The 25,645-nt window shown below is 37.8% G+C and overlaps 1 pseudogene; it reads left to right on the top strand.

The window, feature by feature from the left end:
• Positions 1–2,705: 2,705 nt before the first annotated feature.
• Positions 2,706–25,222, top strand: LOC124504736 (NXPE family member 2-like; annotated as a pseudogene).
• The last annotated feature ends 423 nt before the right edge of the window (positions 25,223–25,645 follow it).

Raw genomic sequence — 25,645 nt, forward strand, 5'->3', positions numbered from 1 at the left:
CTTTAGTATATATGCTGCCCAAGGGAGCACAAGATGAACAGAATTTCAACTGGTGATGACATTCTCTTTAGTTACTTTGTTGTCCAAGTGAACACAATGACATTCAGGGTCAGTTAAACAAATATTTTTTGTTAAATATTTGTCTTAGTATTCTTGTTGAGGAACACTATATGCAACTTTTGTGCTTTGTGTGTTGAGAAGCTGGAATGGTGTACTGAAATGAGAACACGTAGATTATGACCTGATGAATGAGGGGGCCCATGCCACACACGTTGGATCAGCAGGTAGTTCCCTCAGCATCCCAATTCCAAGTTTTTGGGGGGAGTAATAAGATCCACAGAGTCCTTTTGATTAAAGGTGCAGTTTCAATATACTCACACAAAGGAAGTAGAGTTACAGGATTTATTCTTACAGAGAGCTCCCAATTTACAGTGGTTAGATTTATGATTCTTTGACTTTATGATGGTGTAAAAGCAGTAAGCCTTCAGTAGAAACCATACTTTGGATTTTGAACTTGAAGCTTTTCCCAAGGCTAGGAATATATAGTACAACACACTCTTGAGACCCTCTGCAGCAAGAGTGAACCACAGCCTACAGGCAGCCATGGGATCATGGGAGTCAACAACCCACACACTGACAATCATTCCATACGTACAAGCATTCTGTTGTTCACTTTCAGTACAGTAAGTGGGTAAAGTAAGCTATGTTTTGTAGGTTACATGTATTAAATGCCTTTTTGTCTTATGGTATTTATTATTTTTTAAAGTATTCTTTTTATTTTGAGAGAGCACGCAGACAAGTGTGCAAGAGTGGGGAAGGGGTGGACAGAGAGGGAGAGAGAGAATCCCAAGCAAGCTCTGCACTGCCAGTTCACAGACTGATCTCACCAACAGTGAGATCGTGACCTGGGCTGCAATTAAGAGTTGGATGTTTAACTGACTGAGTCACCCAGGTGCCCTGGCTTATGGTATTTTTTTCTTACTTAAAATGGACTTATTGGGATATAAACCCTATTAACTCAAGGAAAATCTGTACTTAGAAATCCCAGAAGGGAAGAGGGGTAATTGAGGGGGTGGGGAGTCCTCCATCAAGTAACCAGCAAGCGGGAGATAGGAGAGCAGCGTAGCAAGCACCTATTACTTATAAAGTGGTTGGGGTGGAGATTACTGACTTTTCATGGGCTCAAGCCTAAGTGGTTATTTTACTTTAAGTTTATTTATTTTTGATAGCAAGAAAGAGAGAAGGAGAAAGAGAATCTCTGTGCTGTCAGCACAAAGCCCGATGCAGGACTTCATCTCACAATCCATGAGATCATGACCTGAGGTGAAATCAAGAGTTGGATGCTTAAACGACTGAGCCGCCCAGCCGCCCCTCTAAGTGGTTATTTTAAAAGGTGTCCAGGAAAAGTAAAAGGTGAACCTAGGGCAGGCACCCCAAACTCAAGTCCTTATCTAAATGTCCAGACTCGTATAGAGCAGGGTTCTACTGTAAAATGTCTGAATAGCAACTCAGAAGAACAAAGTTGTTTTCCTCAAAAGTTATTTTTCTCATCACAGTTTGCTACCAAGACCAATGAGACACCTGTGTATTGTAACAGTCTTCCATACTGCTGGTGGCACTGTAAACTCTTACCTCGAGAGTATGTTTGACAGTCAGTAAGAATAAAAATGCATATGTGCTTTGGCTGATTATTTAATTCAATGATATATAATCTGGTACTTCCACCCCTAGGTATTGATCATTAAAAGTCATGTAAAATAGCTATACTCCCGTTGTCCAATATCATTGGCTCCACAAGCCATTTCACATCCTCCTGTAGAATATTATGTGATTATAAATGATCACGAAAACTGATTAACAGTATTAAAATGTTTATACTGGGGTGCCTGTGCGGTTCAGTTCCTTAAGCATCTGACTTCGGCTCAGGTCATGATGTCATAGTTCATGGGTTCGAATCCCAGGTCAGGCTCTGTGCTGACAGCTCAGAACCTGAAGCCTGCTTCTGATTATGTGTCTCCCTCACTCTCTCTGCCCCTCCTCACTCATGCTGTCTCTCACTCTCTCAAAAATAAATAAATATTAACAAATTTAAAAACTGTTTATAATGGTATTACCTGCAAAAAGTACTAGCACTAATTTTAATGTGATTACTAAATAAAATACATACATGAAAGAAAAAAGGAAAAGGGGACACAATAAATAAAAAATACCATAAAAACAGCAAAGTGTGGGCAGGATCGTATTTTTAAAAGTTGGCTGTTTTCCGTATTGTCTATAACATGGCTATGTGATTTTTGTAAAGAAAAAGTAAGTGAGGATACGGCAAAGGGGCACACTTTAAAATTCAATCACAAAGTGATATATACTTATTTTATGTAGTTAATTTTCAAGCCAATGACTTCCAAAAAATCATCTGTTGGTGACAGAGGAAGTCACGTTTCATGGAAATTGATTCTTATGATTCCAAAATTGAAAACTGTTAGAATCCGTTTTTGGTAGGTGTTTACACCAACTGAAATGTGTATAAGCTGCGCCATAATAATTTATATTGAAAGCAGACTATATTATTTGATAGTACCTTCCTTTTCCCTCAATACTTCAGTTCTTGTTCAGTTTGAGAAGCCCTATTGCCGTGAACCAATGGAACATCTTAATAAAGACCTTACATCTTCAAGTACCACTGGATCCAGCAGTTTGACTAACAGACTGAGCTGAGAATAAAGGGAATCATGGAGAAAGGAAACCAGCTGATCTGACCCAGACGTTTCACCCACATGAACACCACCACCAGGGCTGCACATGGCACAGCCACCATCCTCCAACCTCGAGACACCTATTGCAGGAGGGGGCAGCTAGATATCCTACTGGAGGCAAGGGACCAGTTGGGACACAGGAAGATGTATGGTGGGGATTTCCTGAGGGCCAGGATGTCCTCCCCAGCCCTGAAGGTAGGCGCTTCAGAATAGGTGACAGACCTCAACAACAGCACCTACCTTGTCAGCTTCATTTTGTTTAGGGAGGGCTGGGTCTCTGTCTCTTCTGCTCATCCACCCCAGTAAAGGGGTGTCTGCTTTCTGGAGGGCAAGGAACCAAGACTATGACCGAATGATCTCCACAGGCCAGTTTGACAATGGCACCTCCTAGTCTTCGCTCTGTGTGGTCTGAACCTGAACTCGACTGCTCAACTGTGTAAAGACCTGGACTACCAAGACCAAGAGGCCTTCTACCGCATGAAGCCTCCACATATTCCCTGTGGGTATGACTCACATGACCACCAGTGAGGGAAATATTTGCTATCTGAGAAAGGAAGAACCAAGTCTTTTCCACAGGTAACAGGCCTTCACATTCAATAGGCAATACAAAGAGGTAGGCTTAGGTTCAGACCAACCCTGCCTAGAAACTTTTCCTAATCAAGCTCCCTAACACCAAGTAAATGTTGATTTGGTTATAATCCTATCAGAGTCGGCTCAGCTGCTGGTATACTCACAGGCCCCATACAGGTCATCTCTACACCTGTGGTTTTTTTTTTTTTTTTTTTTCAACGTTTATTTATTTTTGGGACAGAGAGAGACAGAGCATGAACGAGGGAGGGGCAGGGAGAGAGGGAGACACAGAATCGGAAACAGGCTCCAGGCTCTGAGTCATCAGCCCAGAGCCTGACGCGGGGCTCGAACCCACGGACCACGAGATCGTGACCTGGCTGAAGTCGGACGCTTAACCGACTGCGCCACCCAGGCGCCCCTCTACACCTGTGGTTTTAAGGAGTATAACCAATGAAGCACTTTACATATCCCGATTGTTATCCATTGGTTTGTAATACTTCCAGAGTTGGCAAGAGACCAACTTTTTAAGAGACCAGTATTTTCTGTAACATATTCTACAGAACAACAATCCTACAGAATATTAGATGCCATGTCAAAAAAAAAAAGGGGGGGATGAGTAATATCATTAGTCTACTTCACCCTGTACATTAAATAAATCACCAAATTCTATGCATTGTACCTCCCACAGAGTTACTGAACCCAGTAATCACTCCATTGCTGTTGCCTCTGTGGAGAAACTATCATTGTACCTCAATTAGATTATTCCACCATCCCCAGAGCTGGTTTCCTTGTCCACAGTCTTGTTTCCTACAATCTACTGTATCCAAACTAAAGTTTCTAAAATCTGGATGACTTTTACTTTTCCTTGCTTAAATTCCTGTATGTGACCCCATTGCTCTAAGGGTAAAATCCATACTCTGTAATGTTTACAAGGACTTGCCTAGCTCTAAATCTTGCTGTCTCACTCTTATGCTGCCTTGCTCTGTCAGACAAGCTAAACGTTTATTTCACAAATGGACCATGTGCTCCTTCAACTCTGTAATTTTACAAGTCTTGGTTTAAATAGTACTCTTCTGCCTTTGGGTAAAGTGCTATTCCCATATTCTTTCAGTACATTCTGATTTTTTTCCCCAATGATAATACTCATTATACTGTTAAATTTCCACACATATTTTTATATCTTCTGCTAAATTGTAAGTTCTGTGAAGCAATAACCATAATTTTTTTGCCATTTATTTATTCAATTTTTAAATAGTTAGGACTTTCTATGTTCCAGGCATAACTCTGGGTTGTGGGGACTAAGTTTAGGAATTCCCTGAGTTTGCACCAATGGGTTAACAAGGTTTAGGATGAAAGAATCCAAGATTAGGTAAACAGGGCACCCCACTATAGAAGTATAGGAGTAGGAACCCACAGGATGAATGCATCCAAGATTAGGTAATAGACTGCTGGTGAAATTGCCTGGAGCAGAGGTAATTAGCAAAAGAAAGGTGCCATGTTGACCCTGGGGTAGCATGCTTTGTCTTATCCCCTAGGCAAGTTGAGACCAACAGACTCACTCAGCACCTGATACTCACACCAGGATTTTGTTTTGTATTGACCCAAACCCCTAACACTGCATATCTTTGAAAGCCCCTTTCTTTCACACACATGAATTCATGATTACCGTTTCATTGTCTCTTTCTGCACACCCATCACGTTTGTAAGCCTTCTGATCCTAATAAAAACTGAGCAAGGACCCTTACTTGGGGCTCTTATCTCCTCCCAGACATTATTAGCCTCTCTCACATTTAATTTTGCATCCGCTTTCTTGCTGGACAAGAGAGAACTCCAGACTCATTCTGCAACACTGGGTATTTGGAATTCTATATTCTAGTGGAGTAAAAAAACGGCAAACAACAAGTTGTAACAAAGTCACTAGAGTAAGTATTGTTAATGAATGGTGAGTGCTACTTTAGAAGAGGCAGGTGAGACCTGTTTTGAATACCAACCTGAGAACAGGTGAGTTGAGCAACACCTTCAATGAAGTAAGGAAGTGAGCCAGATGAATTTTGGGGGAAATACCGTTCCCAAGAGAAAGTATATGAACTGAGGTGAGAACATGCTGGAATGTTTCAGAAACGGTGAGGGGAACCACTGAGGCTCGAATGCAATGGATGATGGAGCAAGGAGGTCAGATGGGTAGGCAGAGCTTAGAGGCCATCTATATATGATAGGAAACCATTAAGAGCCACCACTTTGTCTCCTAGCCCAGTGATGCCTAACACGTGGAAGGTTCTCAACTGCTGAATGGAAAATAAGTGAAATACAATCAGGGAAAATAATTAAATAGGTTTATTTTCAGCTGGCTTATTCAGTAACTTTAGTATGTATTCCTTCAAGTGGGGGTGGAAGACAGAGGTTCAAAATTATTTGACCATGGAACAGTTATACCATTTTAAGAGACTTTGGTTCCATAGTTTGGTAATTGCTGCTATAGAAAGGCCCTGTTTTGTGATGTGGGTTCAAAAAAAGCAAGTGGAATAATATAGTATCCTGAAAATTTAAGTTCAAATCCATTTCAAACATTATGACGACACCAGGGCAGGGGGCAGGGCACAACTGACCCTAGGTTTCTACAAAATGTCCCTTTCACGCTCTGTCACCTTCACTTTTTTGTTTTCCTGATAAAGATAAGGAACAATTCCTTTATCCTATGGCTCAAACAAAAGAGGCTGGGCTTTTCCAAAAAACTATTTTAACTAATACCTAAAGGAGGTATCCTCATGAAGATGTAGAGCCCTTTTCATTTTGAAGGCCATGTTTTAACTCTACAGGCAGAGTCTTCCTGTGCTGATTCCATTTTCCCTGTTGGCCACATACAGCTCCCTCTTGAGATGGTCTTCAACGCAGCCTGTGTTGGGGGAGCTCTCCCTACACACTTTCCTCCTTGTTCTCAGGAAATCCTAAATTCCTGGTCTAGCTAACGTACATGTATTTTTGGCTCAATCATGCTTCCAAAGTGGACTATATTTATGACAATTTGCCTGACCCTGTTTTACTTTCCAATACACACATTTACTTCTGGATTCCAAGCTTCATTAAAAAATGTCTTTTTTTCTCCTCTTGCATGGAAGTAGACATACATTTCCTCACAGGTGAATAGTCAGTTTCACAGTTGATTCCATATCCAAGAACTCTTGCAGATTATTCTAATACAAAACTCTAAGCCCCATTCTTAGGCCCAAGTCAGGTGCTAGGACATCATTTCTTCCCACAAGTCCAAGGACTAAATTGGTTTCTTTCATTTGTAACATAGTAAATACAGTTTCTCCCTCATGTTCTCTCATCCCTAGCTACCCAATCAGATGCTACCTCCTCAAATACTCACTTCTTCCAAGTTAAAAAAGTATTTTTAATTTTAGTATTTTTTTTGATAATCATGGTGGGAAAATAAGCAAGTGGTTGCCACCTGAGAAGACTTCATACAGGAAACACAGTTGTTAAGAAATCTTTCAGTTTCTGTCATGGTCTGTTACAGACTCCCTTCTGAAACGTAATATGCATGTGTGTGTGAGTGTGTGTGAATGTGTGTGTGCACATATGTATATATACATGTGTGTGTATGTATATGTGTATATATATATATACACACATATATATACATACACATACATGCACACTTAATACTAAGACACATTGACATGAATGTCATACTGTGTTTTTAATTCTACTTTTTTATATATTTATAAATGTTTATTTTTGAGAGAGCAAGTGCACACAAGCAGGGGAGGGGCAGAGAGACAGAGCCTGACATCGGGCTCGTACTCACTAACCGTGAGATCATGACCTGAGCCTAAGTTAGATGTCTAACCAACTGAGCCAACCAGGTGCCCCCTTTTAATCCTATTTTTAATGTCCCAAAGTTTGGCTTTGGTAATCCAATTCACAAGGTTGTCTCTTGACAACCTCAACTTTACCTTAAATAGATGTGGGAGAATAAACATTTCAAATTTCAGAAATCCAGGTTCTGCAACGAGACAAATTTTAACCTTGTGCCAAAGATAGGTCTGACAGGATCCTCAGTAAAAATAATCTGGAGTGACTATTATGCTTATTTAACATATGTGGAAATTTCAGCCCAAATATATTAAATAGCTTGGCCAAAGTTATACCTAGCAAGATGCAGTCAGAACCTGTATCCCAATCTACTTTATGCGAAAGTCAAGAGGCTATATATAACACTGTCTCCCATGACTTCACCACTCCCGACAGCTGTTACTGTCCAAATGCTCTGACCCCTCACTTCTGCAACCCTATGATGCCTGTGATGAGGGATTATTCTCATTTGACCCCAAAATTCAGACAATCTTTTTCAATTTTGGAAAATACTTCCTTTGTCCTTCCTGGAGGTCTCTGTGGACCTGGCCCCTGAAGTCCTTCCTTTCCCAAGATGGATACTATGTTGATGGAATGAATTCAGTTGACCAGATATACTCACCAACTTAATTTGTAAGACCTATATACCTCGAGGTGAAGTTCACTGTGCTAGGCCACTAAAACATTATAATGAATAAGACTGACCCAAATGCTACTCTCAAGGAGATGACAAAGTACACAAAATAACCTCTGGGGATCTTGTGAAGGTCAAAAGTGCATGAATAGGAGGCTGGACAAATGGACTTTCATAGAAGGTTGTAAGCCAGTCAAGGAGCTTGGTCCTTATCCTGTAGGTTGATGATGGAAAGTCATGGAAGTATTTTGTCTAGGGGAAAACAGGCAGCACAGAGGATGTTTTAGTTGGGATAAACCAAAGGAGCAGAAATACACATATACCTTGTAGAATAGTTACCATAATCAAGTTGAATAACATATCCGTCACCTCACATAGTTTGCATTTTTGTGTGTTTTATTTTTTATTTTTAAGTAATCTCTGCACTCAATGTGGGGCTTATAATCTTGAGACCAAGAGATGCATGCTCTACTGACTGAGCCAGCCAGGTGCTCATATATATATGTGTGTGTGTGTGTGTGTGTGTGTGTGTGTGTAAGGACACTTAAGATCTGCTTTCACAGCCAATTTTAAACCTACATTAACTATAGTTATCATGCTGTACATTAGATCCCCAGACCTTAGTCATCTTATAACTGGAAGTTTATACCCCTTAACCAACATCTCCCCATTTCTCCCACCCCCAAACTCTGAAAACTACCATTCTACTGTTTCTATGAATTTGACTTGTTTAGATTTCATATACAAGTGAAATTTCTCTTTCTGTATCTGACTTATTTTACTTAGCATGTCCTCCAGGTTTATCCATGTTATTGCAAATGGCAAGCTATTTTTCAAGTCTGAATGATATTGCATTGTGTATTTAGACTACATCTGTATTCATTCATCCATCAATGGACACTTAGGTTCTTTCCATATCGTGGCTACTGTGAATTAATGAGGCTATGAATATGGGGTGTAGGCATCTCTTCAAGTGCCCCAGAACTATTGAATCAGAAGCCCTGGGGATACAGTTCAGTAATCGGAGTTATAATAAGCTCTCCAGATAATCTTGATGTACACTCAAGTTTGAGAAGTACTGCCATAGGAAAATGTTGATGAAGGCCTGAATTACCACAGGTGGTGAAGATACAAAGGCTGGCTTGCAGTAGAAAATCATTTAGAAGATAAAACCAAAGATATATGTTTTATGAATTCCACATCGCCCTCTTTCTGGATCTTTGGATCCCTTCCCTTGCCAGGAGAATGATTTTCCAGAATCCTAACCCATTTACTTTCTCAGAATATCTTAAATATATCAAAGTAAAGGAAAATAAAGCATTTGTAGCGAGTTAAGAGTGGCTCAATCTCTCTCAGCTAGTGATTCATTTTTCACTTTAATATCTGGGCAGGTATCTGGCTAATTTATTTTCCCATTTTTTTGAAGATCAAACATGGGGGTTGAAATGATGAAGAACTTTACCTACACTGAAGCCTTACCACATAATAGTAAGTCTATTGTGCTATTGCTTGCCGTGTTCACAATTTATCCATTTAAATGACTTACTTTGAGAAATTTCTTAGACATTAACTATTTCAAACTTTCATTTCCTCAGACAAAGAGTATCAATCATCTTGGGTTTTACAGGGGGGACTTTATTATTCTTGGAAATTATTTTCATATCAATTTAAATCAATTTTAATACTAAGTCAGATCTAAATGTCTAACCAACTCTTAATTTCAGCTGCCTGCTCTCAAAATGTACATGTTATTTTTATTTAAACTTAAGATTTATTCTTAAAAATCCAATAATTAGGTAATGTGAAAATGTCTCAGATAAGCTACAGAGTTAGATACTTTCTTTGGTGGTTTCTCATATCTGTTTCAGACAAACCATCTTAATTAAAGTTCTATGAACTAGCAATTTCTGTGGATATTTTCATTTTATCACAGGAAATTCAGTGGTCAATACACAGCCATCTCACTCATAAAAGCGATGGTTTTGCTATACCGGAATTTAAGTGAATTTCAGAAAAGCAAATGACTTCTGTTATAACAATCAATGCTGTATGCATTTGCACACTGCCCATTTTTCAAATATTCAGTAAATGTTTATGGAGGGCCTACTGTAGGCAAAGTACTTTGCTAAACCTTGTGGAGAACATATAAATAAATCATGAACCCACTGAAAGCTCAGTCTATGGAAAAGACAGATCCCTTATCTCTGCCATGGCAACCATCATTCATACCAACTATTACACCAAAAAAAGTTGTTAGACTTGAAGCAACTGGAGGCCTTTTAACACCTCTGTGGTTTCCCTATTTCCTGGACCATAATTTTTAATACAATTATGTGGTTCCTTAGATGATAATGCCAGATTGTTATTTTTAGAGCCATTTATAAATCTGATATAATTCAATATACATAAATTTAATTGTCTAAACATATAATACAATTCCCAACACTGTAGGGAGATGACAAAGAAGGTATATTGTTTAAGCGGCAAAATATATAAATGACCTCCATCTTGAAAGAGAGAAGACAGTGGATTAGGAAAATCCTGAGCTCACCTCATCCCATGGACACTATGAGGCAACAACTATACATATTGCAACTAACTCCAAAAACAATCTGAAGTCCGGCAGAACATATCTTCCATAGCTAGTTGTAGAGAGAAGGCCACATCAAAAAGGGTAGGAGGGGTACAGCTGGAAACCAAACCCCTGGTATAGTATAACTGACCACAAATGGGAGGGACATAACATGTATGGAGGAACAAGAGAATCAGACTCCATGGCAGACATCCCCAGTCACGGGGACCTGCACAGAGAAGACCAGTCCCCATAGTATCTGGTTTTGAAAATCAGCAGGATTAACTCCAGGAGAGCCAGTGGGCAAAAGGAAACTGAGGCCCATCCCTTCAAGAGCTAGCCACTAAATAACTCAGCCTGAGACATAGTACAGGAGCAGCAATTTGAAAAGTGTATGGAGTATATGTGAAGGAGATTTATTGACTAATTTTAGGATGTGTTCTGGGGGAGGGCAAGTGTCTGCAGGAGCTTTCTACAAGAATGAAAGTGCCTGTGGGTGCCATTTTTATTACCCTCCCCAAGCCTAGATAGCCAAATGCTTTCTGGACCCAGTTCTTTTTTTTATTCAAAAAATTTTTTTAATGTTTTTTTTTTGAGAGAGAGAGAGAGACAGTGCGCAAGCAGGGGAGGGGCAGACAGAGAGGAAGACACAGAATCCTGTAGCAGGCTCCAGGCTCTGAGCTGTCAGCAAAGAGCCCGGTGTGGGGCTCAAACTCACAACCTGAGATCACAACCTGAGCTCAAGTCAGATGCTTAGCCAACTGAGCCATCCAGGCGCCCCTCTGGAGCCAGTTTTAATACTCTCTATTCACCTTGCTGGCACTGCATGCCCCACCCCAGCATTTCCCTGTAGACCTGCCTCACCCAACCCACTTGCCCCAGCAGGTACCCCTCTAAAGCACGCTTTCACATCTATTGGGCAGGCAATTCTGCCCTGTGGAGTTGGCAAACTAACCCCACACACCAGCACCCTCCAGTGCTTGCAGCTGGGCCTCTCACCTGGCTTTGCAGGGAGCAAGCCCTGCCCTTTGATGTACCCACAGATGTCACAGGGCCTAATGGTGAACAGATAGTCTGAGGTCCGGTCCTACCCACCAGTGGGTCTGGGCTGAGCCTCTTACCAGCACAAGGAGCAAACTTGGCTGCCCAGGGCTCCTACAACAAGCAAAGAGGGCAATTACAGCAAGTACGGCTGAGCACCAGCTTAACCCACCCAGCATCCTTACAGCAATTGTGGGTCAGCCATAACAAGATGGCATATGTAGCCTACATAGGGGAGACCCATGGAGGGCCTAGCTGTGGTGACCAAAGGGGATTATGCTACAGAGCACCACAGGAATCCTTCTACACAAGGCCCTACTTTTAAGACCAGTAGACATACCTGACCTACCAAATATATAGAAACAAATACAAAGATAAACAAAATGAAGAAACAGAGGACTATGATCCAAATGAAGAAAAAAAAACACAGAAAAACAGGTAAATGAAACAAAGATAAGCAATATGGCTGTTAAAGAGTTCAAATTAATGGTCATAAAAATACTCACTTTACTTGACAATAGAGTTGATAAACTCAGTAAAAACTTCAACAAAGAGATAGAAAATATAAACAATAACCTGTCAGAGCTGAAGAATACGTAACTGAAATAAAAAATACACCAGAGGGAATCAATAGAAAATTAGAAGATGCAGAAGAATGGATAATTGATATCGAAGAAAGGGTAGTGGAAAGCAACCATGCTGAAAAGAAAAAAGAATAAAAAATGAGAATACCTTAAGGGACCCTGTGACATCATTAAGCGTAACAACATTCACAGTACAGAGATCTCTGGAGGAGCAAGAGAGAGTGAGCAAAAGGGAAGGGGGAAGATCACTTAAAGAAATAGCTGAAAACTTCCCTAATCTGGGAGGAAGGGAACAGATATCCAGGTTCTGGACAGATGAGCCCAAATTAGATGAACCCATGGAGGTCCATACCAATTTAAACACATGACAATTTTAAAAGCAAGAATCCTGGGTGGCTGAGTCAGTTAACCATCTACCTTCAGCTCAGGTCACGATCTCATGGTTTATGAGTTCAAGCCCCACATAGGACTCTCTGCTGTCAGTGCAGAGCCTGCTTCAGATCCTCTGTCCCCCTCTTTTTCTGCTCCTGCCCCACTCATTCTCATGCCCTCTGTCAAAAATAAATTAAGAAAAAAAAGCAAAAAACAAAGATAGAGAATATTAAAAGCAGTAAGAGCAAAGATACTAGTTATAGGCCAGAGAAACTCTATAAGGCTATGAAGTGATTTTTGAGTGGAAAGTTTGCAGGCCAGAAAGGAGTTGCATGGTATCTTCAAAGTGCTGAAAGCAAAAAACCTGCAACAATAGCCTACAAGATCATCTATCAGTATTTAAGGAGATCTAAAGAAATTTCCAGACAAATAAAAGTTAAAGGAGTTCATCATCACTAAATTTGCCTTTCAAGAAATGTTAAGGGGAAATTTTTAAATGGAAAGAAAAGACCTTAACTAGAAGAAAATTATGAAAAAAAAATTTCACTGGTTAAAGCAAACATAGTAAATGTAGTAGAATAATCACTTATAAAGCCAGTACAGAAGTTAAAACATAAAAATAATAAAATCAATTATGTCTACAAAAATTACTCAAAAGATATACAAAGTAAAAAGATGTAAAGTGACCTATATATGAAACATGGAGGGAGCAGTAAAAATGTAGTTCTTTTAGAATATGTTCGAAAAATTTTAGTGTTTATTTGTTTATTTATTTTGACAGAGAGAGAGAGATAGAGAGAGAGAGAGAGAAAACGAGCAGAGGAGGGACAGAGAGAGAATCCTGAGTGGGCTCTGTACTGTCGGTACAGAGCTTGACATGGAGCTTGAACCCACGAACCATGAAATCATGACCCGAGCTGAAATCAAAAGTCAGATGCTCAACCAACTGAGCCACCCAGGTGCCCCAGAATGTGTTTAAATTTAAGGGGTCATCAACTTAATGTAGATTCTTTATATATAAGATGTTACATATGAATCCGATGGTAACTATAAATCAAAACTTATTAATAGATACAAAAAAATGAGAAAGTAATCCAAGCATAACACTAAAGAAAGCCATCAAAACAGAAGAGACAAGGGAAGAAGAAATCAACAGAACTACAAAAACAACAAAAACCATAACAAAATGGCAATATATATACTTATCAATAGTTATTGTCAATATAACTGGTCTAAATGCTCTCATCTGAGTGATTAAACTAACAAACTTGACCCATCTATATTCTGCCTACTTGAGATTCCCTTTTGATTTAAAGACCTATATAGCCTGAAAGTGTTAAGGGCTGGAAAAAGATATTCCATGCAAATAGAAGCAAAAAAAAAAAAAAAAAAAAGGTGTGGTAACAATACTTATATCAGACAAAATAGACTTTAAAATGGAAACTGTAACCAGAGATAAAGCAGGGCATTACATAATGATAAAAGGATTATTCTAACAGGAGGATTATAAAAACTAGAAATGTCTAGCACCTATGTAGGAGCACCTAAATGCATAAAGCAATTATTAACACAGATGGAGAAACTGACAATACTACTATGGGACTTTATACTTTTATCAATGGATAGATCATTCAGACAGAAAAATCAATGAAGAAACAGGGACTTTGAATGACACATTATACCAGATAGACTTAAAAGATACATAGAGGACCTTTTATCCCAAAACAGAATACATATTCCTTTCAAGTGCACATGGAATATTCTATAGCACATATCACATATTAGGCCATAAAACAAGTCTCAATAAATTTAAGATTGATATCATATTGATCATTTTTTTCTGATGAAAATGGTATGAAATGAGAAATTAATTACAAGAAAAAAATGGCAAAAACACAAACACACAGAAGCTAAACGACACACTACTAAACAACCAATAGGTTAATGAAGACATCAAAGTGGAAATAAAATACCTGCAGACAAATGAAAATAGAAACAATAGTCCAAAATCTTTGGGACACAACCAAATCAGTTCAATGAGGAAAATTTACAGCAATACAGGTCTACTGCATAAAACAAAAATCTTAAAAAGGAGGTGGGTGGGAGAAGAGCTAGATGGGTGATGGATATTAGGGAGAGCGCTTGTCGTGAGGAGCAATGGGTATTGCATGTGAGTGATAAACCACTGCATTCTATTCCAGAACCAGTACTGCACTGTATGTTAACTAAAGTTTAAAAATAAAATAAAATAATCCAATCTTATACCTCAAGGAACTAAAGAAAGGAAGAATATCCAACATCTGTAGAAGAAAGGAAATAATAAAGATCTGAGTATAAGTTGAAACTGAAAAAAAGTAAAAAAAAAAAAACAAACCCAAAACCCAAAAAAACAAAAAAACAAAAAACAAACAAAAAACCCCCCAAAACAACCCCCCTGTAAAAACAATAGATAAAAACAATGAAACTAAGAGCTGATTCTTTGAAAGGATAAATAAAAATGATAAACCTTTAGCCAGATTCATCAAGAACAAAAGAGAGAGGACTCAAACAAATAGATTAAAAAATTAAATGGGAGAAATAACCAATATCACCAATACAGAAAGGATTATAAGAATACTATTAAAAATTACATGTGAACAGGGGCACCTGGGTGGCTCAGTTAGCTAAGCTTCTGACTCTTGATTTAAGCTCAGGTCATGATTTCACAGTTGGTAAAATCAACTCCCTTTGGGCTCTGTGCTGACAGCATGGGGCCTGTTTGGGATTCTCTCTCTCTCCCTCCCTCCCTCCCTCCCTCTCTCTGCTCCTCCCCTGCTAATCCTGTCTCTCTCCCTCCTTCCCTCCTTCTCTCTCTGAAAATAAATCAACTTAAAAAATGTTGTGTATAAACAAATTAGGCAACCTAGAAAAAAAATGGATAAATTCCTTGAAATTGGGTGAATTGGTAATCAAAACTCTTAAGCAATAAAAGTCCAATATCAAATGGTTTCACAGGTGAATTCTACCAAACATTTAAAGAAGAGTTAATACCTAGTCTCCTCAAAGTAGCCCAAAAAGAAGAAGAGGAAGGAAAATTTCCAGACTCATTCTACCTGTCTGGCATTCCCATGCTAGCAAAACCAGATAAAGACACTTAAGGGGGGGAAAAATAAATTTCAATATCCCTGATCAATACATATGCAAAATTCTTAATATTGGCAAACCAAATTCAATGATACATTTTTAAAAATATTTCTTAAAATTTACATCCTAATTAGTTACCACATAGTGAAACAATGATTTCAGCAGTAGATTCCTTAATGTCTCTTACCCATTTAGCCCATCCCCCCTCCTACAACCCCTCCAGTAACCCTCAATTTGTTCTCCATATTTATGAGTCTCCTCTGTTTTGTCCCCCTTCCTGTTTTTGTTATTTTTGTTTCCGTTCCCTTATGTTCATCTGTTTTGTCTCTTAAAGTCCTCAGATGAGTGAGGTCATATGATTTTTGTCTTTCTCTGACTAATTTCACTTAGCATAATACCTTACAGTTCTAGCCATGTAGTTGCAAATAGCAAGATTTCATTCTGATTGCCGAGTAATACTCCATTGTGTATGTGTGTGTGTGTATATACATATATATACAAACATACCACATCTTCTTTATCCATTCATCCATCGATGGACATTTGGGCTCTTTCCATACTTTGGCTCTTGTTGATAGTGCTGTTATAAACATGGGGGTGCATGTGTCCTTTTGAAACAGCACACCTGTATCCCGTGGATAAATGCCTAGCAGTGCAATTGCTGGACTGTAGGGTAGTTCTATGTTTAGTTTTTTGAGGAACCTCCATACTGTTTTCCAGAATGGCTGCACCAGCTTGCATTCCAACAATGCAAAAGAGATCCTCTTTCTCCACATCCTCACCAACATCTGTTGTTGCCTGAGTTGTTAATGTTACTCATTCTGACAGGTGTAACATGATATCTCATTGTGGTTTTGATTTGTATTTCCCTGATGATGACTGATGTGGAGCATGTTTTCATGTGTCGGTTGGCCATCTGGATGTCTTCTTTGGAGAAGTGTCTATTCGTGTCTTTTGTCCATTTCTTCATTGGATGGTTTGTTTTTTGGGGGGTTGAGTTTGATAAGTTCTTTATAGATTTTGGATACCAACCCTTTACCTGATATGTCGTTTGCAAATATCTTCTCCCATTCTGTCAGTTGCCTTTTAGTTTTGCTGATTGTTTCCTTCGCTGTGCAGAAGCTTTTTATTTTGATGAGGCTCCAGTAGTTCACTTTTGCTTTTGTTTCCCTTGCCTCCAGAGATGCAATGATACATTTTTTTAAATCACTCTTTTGTGTGTAGCTGTCTGGTTTTCCCAATGCCATTTATCAAAGAGACTGTCTTTTCCCCATCGTATAATCTTGCATCCTGTCATAAATTAACTGACAATACAAGTTTGGGTTTATTTCTGTGATCTCTCTCCTGTGATACCAATCCACATATCTATTTTGTGCCAGTAGCATACAGTTTTGAATACTATAGCTTTCTAGTATATTTTTACATCTGAGATTGTGATACCTGAACTTTTGGTCTCCTTTCTCAAGAATTGCTTTGGCTATTCAGCATCTTCTATGCTCCAAACCAATTTTAGAATTATTTGTTCTAGTTCTGTGAAAAGTCCTATTGTAACTCTGATAAGGATTGCATTAAATCTGTAAATTATTTGTGGTAATATGGACATGTGAACAGTATTAATTATTCCGATCATGAGTATGGAATACTTTTCCACTTACTTGTGTCCTCTTCAATTCTTTAATCCATGTTTTACAGGTTTCAGAGTACTGGTCTTTCACCTCCTTGGTTAAGTTTATTTCTAGGTATTTTATTTTATGTTGCAATTTTAAATGGGATTGTTTTCTTGATTTCTTTCAGCTATGTTATTATTAAATTGGACCACTTTCTATACCACACACAAAAATGAACTAAAATGGATTAACAACATAATATTGAGACCTAAAACCATAGAACTCCTGCAAGAAAACAGGCAGTGATCGCTTTGACATCAGCCTCAGCAACAGTTTTCTAAACAAATCAACTATTGAGAGTACACAAAGTAAAAAGCTTTTGCACAGGAAAGAAAAACAACAAAATGAAAAGACAACCTACTTAATGGGAGAAGGTATTTACAAATGATAGATCTTATTAGAGATTAATATCCAGAATTTATAAGGAACTTGTAGAACTCAACACCAAAACAAATAATCTGATTAAAAAATGAGCAGAGGACCTGAATAGACATTTTTCCAAATAGATATACAGACGGCCAACAGACACATGGAAAGATGCCCAAAATCACTGATTATCAAGCAAATGAAAATCAACACAATATCACCTTATACCTGTCAGAATGGCTCAAATAAAAAAAGACAAGAAATAATAAGTGTTGATGATGTAGATAAAAAGAGAAACCCTTCTGTACTGTTGGTGGGAATGTAAATAGATATTTATTGTGGAAAATAGTTTAGATGTTCCTCAAAAAATTAAAAATAGGATATGATTCAGTAATCCACTACTGGGTGTTTACCCCGAAACAATAAAAAACACTAATTTGAAAAGATATATGTACCTGTATGTTTTTTGCAGCATTATTTACAATAGCCAAGTTATGGAGGCAACCCAAGCGTCCATTGATAAATGAATGGATAAAGATGTTGTGGTATATAAATACAATGGGATACTAGTCAGGCATGAAAAAAGAATGTGATCTTGCTATTTGTAACATGGATAGACCTAGAGCATTACACTACGAAATAAGTCAGACACAAAGACAAGCATCATGTGATCCATCTTATATGTGTAATCGAAGAAACAAAATAAATGAGGAAATAAAGCATAAACAGACCCATAGAGAACAAACTGATGGTTTCTGGAGGTGAGGGGATGGCCACAAAGGGTGAGGGGAATGGGAGGTACAGACTTCCAGTTAAGGAATAAATAAATCTCGGGATTAAAGGCACAGCACAGGGAATATAGTCAATGGTATTTTAATTGTGTTATGGTGAACGATGGTGGCTATACTTGTGGTAAACATAGCTGAACATACAGAGTTGTTGAATCACTATGTTGTTATGCATGTGAACCTCATGTAACATTGTGTCAACTATACTTCATTAAAAAAAAAAAGGATTATTTGCTATAATCAAGTGGGATTCATTCCAGGGATGCAAGAATTTCTAAATATTTGCAAATCAATATTATGTATCTCACATTCAGAAGAGGAAGGATTAAAACCATGTGATCATCTGAATAGGAAAAAACACTTGACAAAATTCAACATATATTTATAATAAAAATTCTCAAGGTGGGTTTAGAGGGTACCTACCTCAACATAAAGTGTCTGTATGGGACAAACCCACAGCTGACATCATACTCAGCAGTGAAGCTTAGCTTTTCCTCTAAGATCAGGAATAAGACAAAGATGTCCACTCTCAACACATTTAGTTAACATAGTACTGGAAGTCCTAGACAATGTAATCACACATGAAAAAGAATTAAAAGACATCCAAAATGGTAACAAAGAAGTAAAACTCTCACTATTTGCAGATGTGATTCAGTTTATAGTAAACCCTATAGACTCCAAGAAACTACTAGAAATAATAAATGAATTTAGTAAAGTTGCAGGATATAAAACTTACAGAAATTGGTTGCATTTCTATACACTAAAAATGATGTGTCCGAGAAATTAAGAAAACAATTCCATTTACAATTTTACCAAAAAGAATACCTAGGAATAAACTTAACCAAGGAGATGAAATAAGTAGTCTCAGAAAAATAATATTAGATATTGATGAAAGAAACTGAAGATTTCACAAATATATAAAAAGATATTCCATACTTAGGGATTCAAAGAGTATGATTAAAATGTCCTCATTACCCCCAATCTACAGATTCAATGCAATCCCTATCAAAATAGTGAGTGAGTGACTATAAGTGAGTGAGTGAGTTTGTTTTACAGAACTAGAATAATCCTAAAGTTTGTATGGAGCGCAAAAGACCCTGAAGAGCCAAAGCAATCTTGGGAAAAGACCAAAGGTGCAGGTATCACAATCCTAGATTTCAAGATGTACTAAAAAGCTATAGGAATTAAAACAGTATGCTACTGGCAGAAAAAAAGACACATCAATAGAACATGATAAAGAGCCCAGAAATACACCCATACTTACATAATTAATCTATGACAAAGGAGGTAAGAATACATAATAGGGAAAAGGCAGTATGTGCAATAAATGGTACAGGGAAAACTGGACAGCTACATAAAAAATGATACAAGTGGACCACTTTCTCACAATCATTCACAAAAATAAACTCAAATTGGACTAGAGACCTAAATGTGAGACCTGCAACTATAAAACTCCTAGAAGAAAACAGGCAGTAATCTCTGACACCAACCTTAACATTTTTAGATAGTTCTCCTCAGGGAAGGTAAACAAAAGCAAAAATAATGTATTGGGACTACACCAAAAATAAATCAATCAACGTCAATACACCACATTAATAAGACAAAGGATAAGAACCATATGATCCTCTCAATAGGTACAGAAAAAGCATTTGACAAGATAGAGTAGCCTTTCTTCATAAAAACCCTCAAGAAAGTAAGGATAGAAGGAACATACCTCAACATTGTAAAGTCCATATATGAAAGACAGTTAATACCATCCTCAATGGGGAAAAAATGAGAGCTTTCCCCCTAAGTCAGGAAGACAACAGGGAGGTCCACTCTCACCAGTTGTTGAACATAGTCCTGGAAGTCCTAGCCTCAGCAATCAGACAACGATGAAATAGAAGGCATCCAAATCAGCAAACGAGATCAATTTTTCACTCATTGCACAAAACATGATACTTTATGTGAAAAACCCAGAAGACTCCATCAAAAATCAGGTAAGTTGCAGGATATAACATCAACATACAGAAATTAGTTGCATTTCTATACACCAATAACGAAGCAGCACAAAGAGAAATCAAGGAATCAATCCCATTTATAATTACACCAAAAACCCTATGATACTTAGAAATAAGCCTAGTTAAAAAGGTGAAACATCTGTATGTTGAAAACTGTATAAAGCTTATTCAAGAAATGTAAAAAGATGCAAAGAAATAGAGAAACATTCCATGCTCATGGATTGGAAGAATACCATCAAAGTGTTGATACTACCCAAAGCAATCTACACATTCAATGCAATCCCTATCAAATAACACCAGTATTCTTCACAGAGCTAGAATAAAAATTCTAAAATTAGTATGCAACCAGAAAAGACCCCAAGTAGCCAAAATGATGTTGAAAAAGAAAACCAAAGCTGGAGGCACCAGAATCCCAGACTTCAAGGTATATTACAAATATGTCATCATCAAGACAGTATGGTATTGGCACAAAAACAGAAAGTCAGATCAATGGAATAGAAAACCCAGAAATGGACCCACAAACGTGTGGCCAAGTAATCTTTGACAAAGCAGGAAAGAATATCCATTGGAAAAAAGACAGTCTCTTCAGCAAGTGGTGCTGGGGAAAATGGACAGTAATATGCAGAAAAATGAACCTGGACAATTTCACCATACACAAAAATAAACTCAAAATGGATGAAAGACCTAAACATAAGACAGGACGCCATAAAATTCCTAGGGGAGAAAGCAGGCAGCAACCTCTTTGATCTCAGCTATAGCAACTCCTTGCTAGACAGATCTCTGGATGCAAGGAAAACAAAAGCAAAAATGAACTACTGTGACCTCATCAAGATAAAAAGCTTCTGCCTGGTGAAGGAAATAATCAGCAAAACTCAAGGCAACCAATGGAAAGGGATAAGATATTTAAAATGACATATTGGATAAAGGGTTAGTATCCAAAATCTATAAAGAACTTATCAAACTCAACACCCAAAAAACAAATAATCCAGACAAGAAATCGGCAGAAGAAACAAACACTTTTCCAAAGACATCCAGATGGCTAACACACCTTTAAAAAATGCTCAAAATCACTCATCATCAAGGAACTACAAATCAAAACCATAATGAGATATCACCTCACACTTGCCAGAATGGCTAGAATGAACAACTCAGAAAACAACAGATGTTTGCAAGGATGTGGAGAAAGGGGAACACATTTACCTTGTTGGTGGGAATGCAAACTGGTGCAGCCACTCTGCTAGACAGTGTGGAGTTTCCTCAAAAAATTATAAATAGAACTATACTACAACCCAGCTATTGCACTACTAGGTATTTACCCAAAGGATATAAAAACACTGATTCCAAAAGGGATATGCAGCCCAATGTTTATAATAGTGCTATCAACAAGAGCCAAATTATGTAAAGAGCCCAAATATCCATCAACTGATAAATGGATAAAGATGGGGGCACTTGGGTGGCTCACAGTTAGTTGTTAGACTTCAGCTCAGGTCATGATCTTGCAGACCCTGAGTTTGAGCCCCGCACTGGGCTCTGTGCTGACAACTCAAAGGCTGGAGCCTGCCTCAGATTTGGTGTCTCCCTCTCAGCCCCCCCACCCACTTGCACTCTGTCTCTCTTACTCTCTTTCACAAATAAACATTTATAATTTTTTTTAAAAGATGTGGTATGTGCACACGCACGCACACACACACACACACAACGGGATACTACTCAGTGATCAACAAGAATGAAATCTTGCCATTTCCAACAACATGGACGGAACTAGAGTGTATTATACTAAGCAAAGTAAGTCTGAGAAAGACAAATATATGATTTCACTCACATGTGGAACTTAAGCAACAAAACATGTTCATCTGAACATGATAGGAAGGAAAATAAGATAGAAACAGAAGGGGAGGGAAACCAGAAGAATTTCTTAAATACAGAGAACTGAGCATTGCTAGAGGGCAAGTGGATGGAGGGATGGGCTAAATCAGTGAGGACCATTAAGGAGGGCACTTACTGGGATTGAGCACTGGGTGTTATATGTGTAAGTGATGAATCACTGGGTTTGACTCCTGAAACCAATACTACGCTGGATGTTAACTTGAATTTAAATAAATTAAACAAAACCCAACAAAAAAGCTTCACACACTGTAGGAAACTGTCAACAAAATTAAAAAGCAACCTACTGAATTACAGTGGGTATTTGCAAATGATTTATCTGATAAGGGGTTAAGATCTAAAATATATTACTATCTTTTACAACTCAACACCAAAACAAACAACCCCATTAAAAAAAATGAGCAGAGGACCGGAATAGACATTTTTTTAAGAAGGCAGATAGCAGACACATGAAAATATCCTCCATATCACGAATCCTCAGGGAAATGCAAATCAAAACCACAAGGAGATGTTACCTTACACCTGTCAAAATGGCTAGAATCAGAAAGACAAGAAATAACAAACTTTGATGAGGCTGTAGATGAAAGGGAACACTTGTACACTGTTTGTGGGAATGTAAATTGGTGCAGCCACTGTGGAAAAGAAGTATGCAGGTTCATCAAAAAATTGAAAATAGAAATACTATGCAATCCAGTAATTTAATTACTAATTATTTATGCAGAGAAACCAAAAACACTAACTGAAAAAGATATATGCACTGCTGTGTTTATTGCAGTATTTATAATAGCCAAGATAGGAAAGCAACCTAGGTGTCCATCAATAGATGAATGGCAACAGAGGTGCAGTATATATAAACACAATGGAGCATACTAGGCCTTATAAAGAGTGGGATCTTGCCATTTGCAACAAAATGGATGGACCTAGAGGGTATTGTGTTAAATGAGATAAGTCAGAAAGACAAAGACCATAGGATTTCTCCTTTGTGTGGAATCTAAAAATAAAAAATAAAAATAAAAAACCCAGAAAACCAGAACAGACTCTGAGAACAAAGTGTTTGCTGCCAGCGGTATACAGAGCTGGGGAGATGGATCAAATAGGTGAAGGGTATTCAGAGGTACAAACTTCCAGTTATAAAGTAAGTAAGTCATGGGGATGAAAAGTACATTACAGGCAATATAATCAATAATACTGTAACAGTGTTGTATGGTGACAGATGACGACTATAGTTATTGTAGTGAAAACTAAGTAATGCACAGAATTGTGGAATCACTATGTTGTACACTTGAAACTAATATAACATTTTATATCAACTATACTTCAATGATATTTGTTTAAATGGCCCAAGTCTTACCTGGGTGAAAGCATGATGTGAGTCAATGAATACAGCTGAGGGTACTTTTATAGTGAAGTATTCAGAATAAGGAGCTATCAGCCCTCCCTTTTTCTCCATTTATCAGACCGCACTGACAAGATGTTCAGCCCGGGCCCAACACTGAAATTTTAACCCGAGAACCGGATTCTGGTGCACACAAAATAAACAATGTGTGTGACATCATTTCATAAACACATTCAAGGTTTCTCCATGGAGAAGAGTTTGAGGGGAAATTTCACAAGTTACCAAGGTCAATGTTATTGGTACAATGTTTAGCTGAGTTACTGAGGCCTGCTATTTCATGGCCACTTATTTCCTCCTCATTTGGCTAGCTGTTGAGTAACTTGGGGGACTAGGTAAAGCCTGAGGAAAACATTGCAAATGCACAAGAAAAATTATCCCTACTCCAGGACAAACCATTCATTAGTGAGATTATTCAAAAGTGAGACTTTTAATTCATCCTTTAACATGATCTTGTTAAAAAAATATTTGTTGAAGAGAGGAGAGAATAAATAGAGAAGGGTGGAGAGAAAAGAGAAAAAGAAGGGAGAAAATGAGGAATTTGTTTCAAAAATAATTTGTGGTAATAAAAATTGTTTACTGCACATATTTTTATTGCCAGAGAGTGAGAACATAGGAAAAAGACTGAAACGAAGACTCCTTTCCCCAGTGGTCATACTGTGAAAATAAGGTGGATTACAGCATTTTGTAAATAGAGCAAGTTAAACACAAATTAAAAATGACTGCTTGAAGAGAAAACTCACTTTCCTCATTGAAGATTCAACACTGCATCAATGGGTTTACTACTTACAAAAAGTGGTGAAAAGTATGTATTTTTATTTTGAAATTACAGTTGATTTATGAGTTTCTTATAAAATAATGTTTGCTTTTTTAATTTGCCAAACATTTGAATTTGGGTTTTTAACTAAAAGTCAAATTTTATTTTTTCATTCATAAATACTAACGTTTTTCTTCCTCTTTCTACACTCATTTTGTTAAGATTTTAATGCATCTGGTGAAGTTCTTTTCTTCCCCTTAGCAGTAATGCTATTATCATTAGAAATTATCTTGGTCAGAATTTTACAAATGTGTACATTTAAAAATTATATAATTTCATTTAGTTACAAAGAATTATTGATTTGTTTTCCATCAGCCTTAAAATATTTTGATCATCATGGAATTGGGGTCTTTAAAACATGTATACTTCTGGATGCCACACGACATATTTTGATTCAGTGGAAAAAGCATGGTCCTCCATGTATTACCAAACATCTGTTTGGTAATGAAAACTATATCCCAAGGAAAATTGATCGAGCAGCCAGAGACAATGACACAGCCATTGTCATTACCCCTGGCCAGCACCTCAGACCTTCTCCTGTCAAAATTTTCATTCACAGGGCCATTAATGTTCAAAAGGCCATTGAATGTCCACTCTCACAAAGCCCAGAGACCAAGTTGATCTTAAAACTGAAAATACCAGAGATGATTAGTGATTTCCATGGTTATATTAAAAATCTTATTGTGAAGGATATTTTTGTGGATTTCGATGTGGGTATTATTGATGTTTGGGAGAGGACTATTGCATACGGTGCTAATAATGCTCATCCACCTGATTATGTGACTGGAAATCTTATTAACATTTTCTTTTTTTTTTAATTTAAAAAAAATGTTTATTTTTGAGAGAGACAAAGTGTGAGTGGGGCAGGGACAGAGAGAAAGGGAGACAGAATCTGGAGCAGGCTCCAGGCTCTGAGCAAGCTCTCAGCACAGAGCCTGACGCGGGGCTCGAACTCACAAACTGTGAGATCGTGACCTGAGCCAAAGTTGGACACTCAACCAACTGAGCCACCCAGGCACCCTGAAATCATATTAACATGTCCTTATGCTATATTTGCTAGAGGAAAAATACAGAAAAACAGTACTAGCTATTCTCTATAGATGACCTAACTTAGACTACCAGGTCAATTTAATTCAAGAATAAAGAAATGAAATTAAAACAAATTAATGTAATAAATACAGAATATACAGACCATAAAAATTACCATTGAAACATTTTTTAAA

Source organism: Lynx rufus, unplaced genomic scaffold (genome assembly GCF_022079265.1).
Source record: "Lynx rufus isolate CCGP_SWC_20201006 ecotype Redwood Valley unplaced genomic scaffold, mLynRuf1.p SCAF_9, whole genome shotgun sequence".
Lineage (NCBI taxonomy): Eukaryota > Metazoa > Chordata > Mammalia > Carnivora > Felidae > Lynx > Lynx rufus.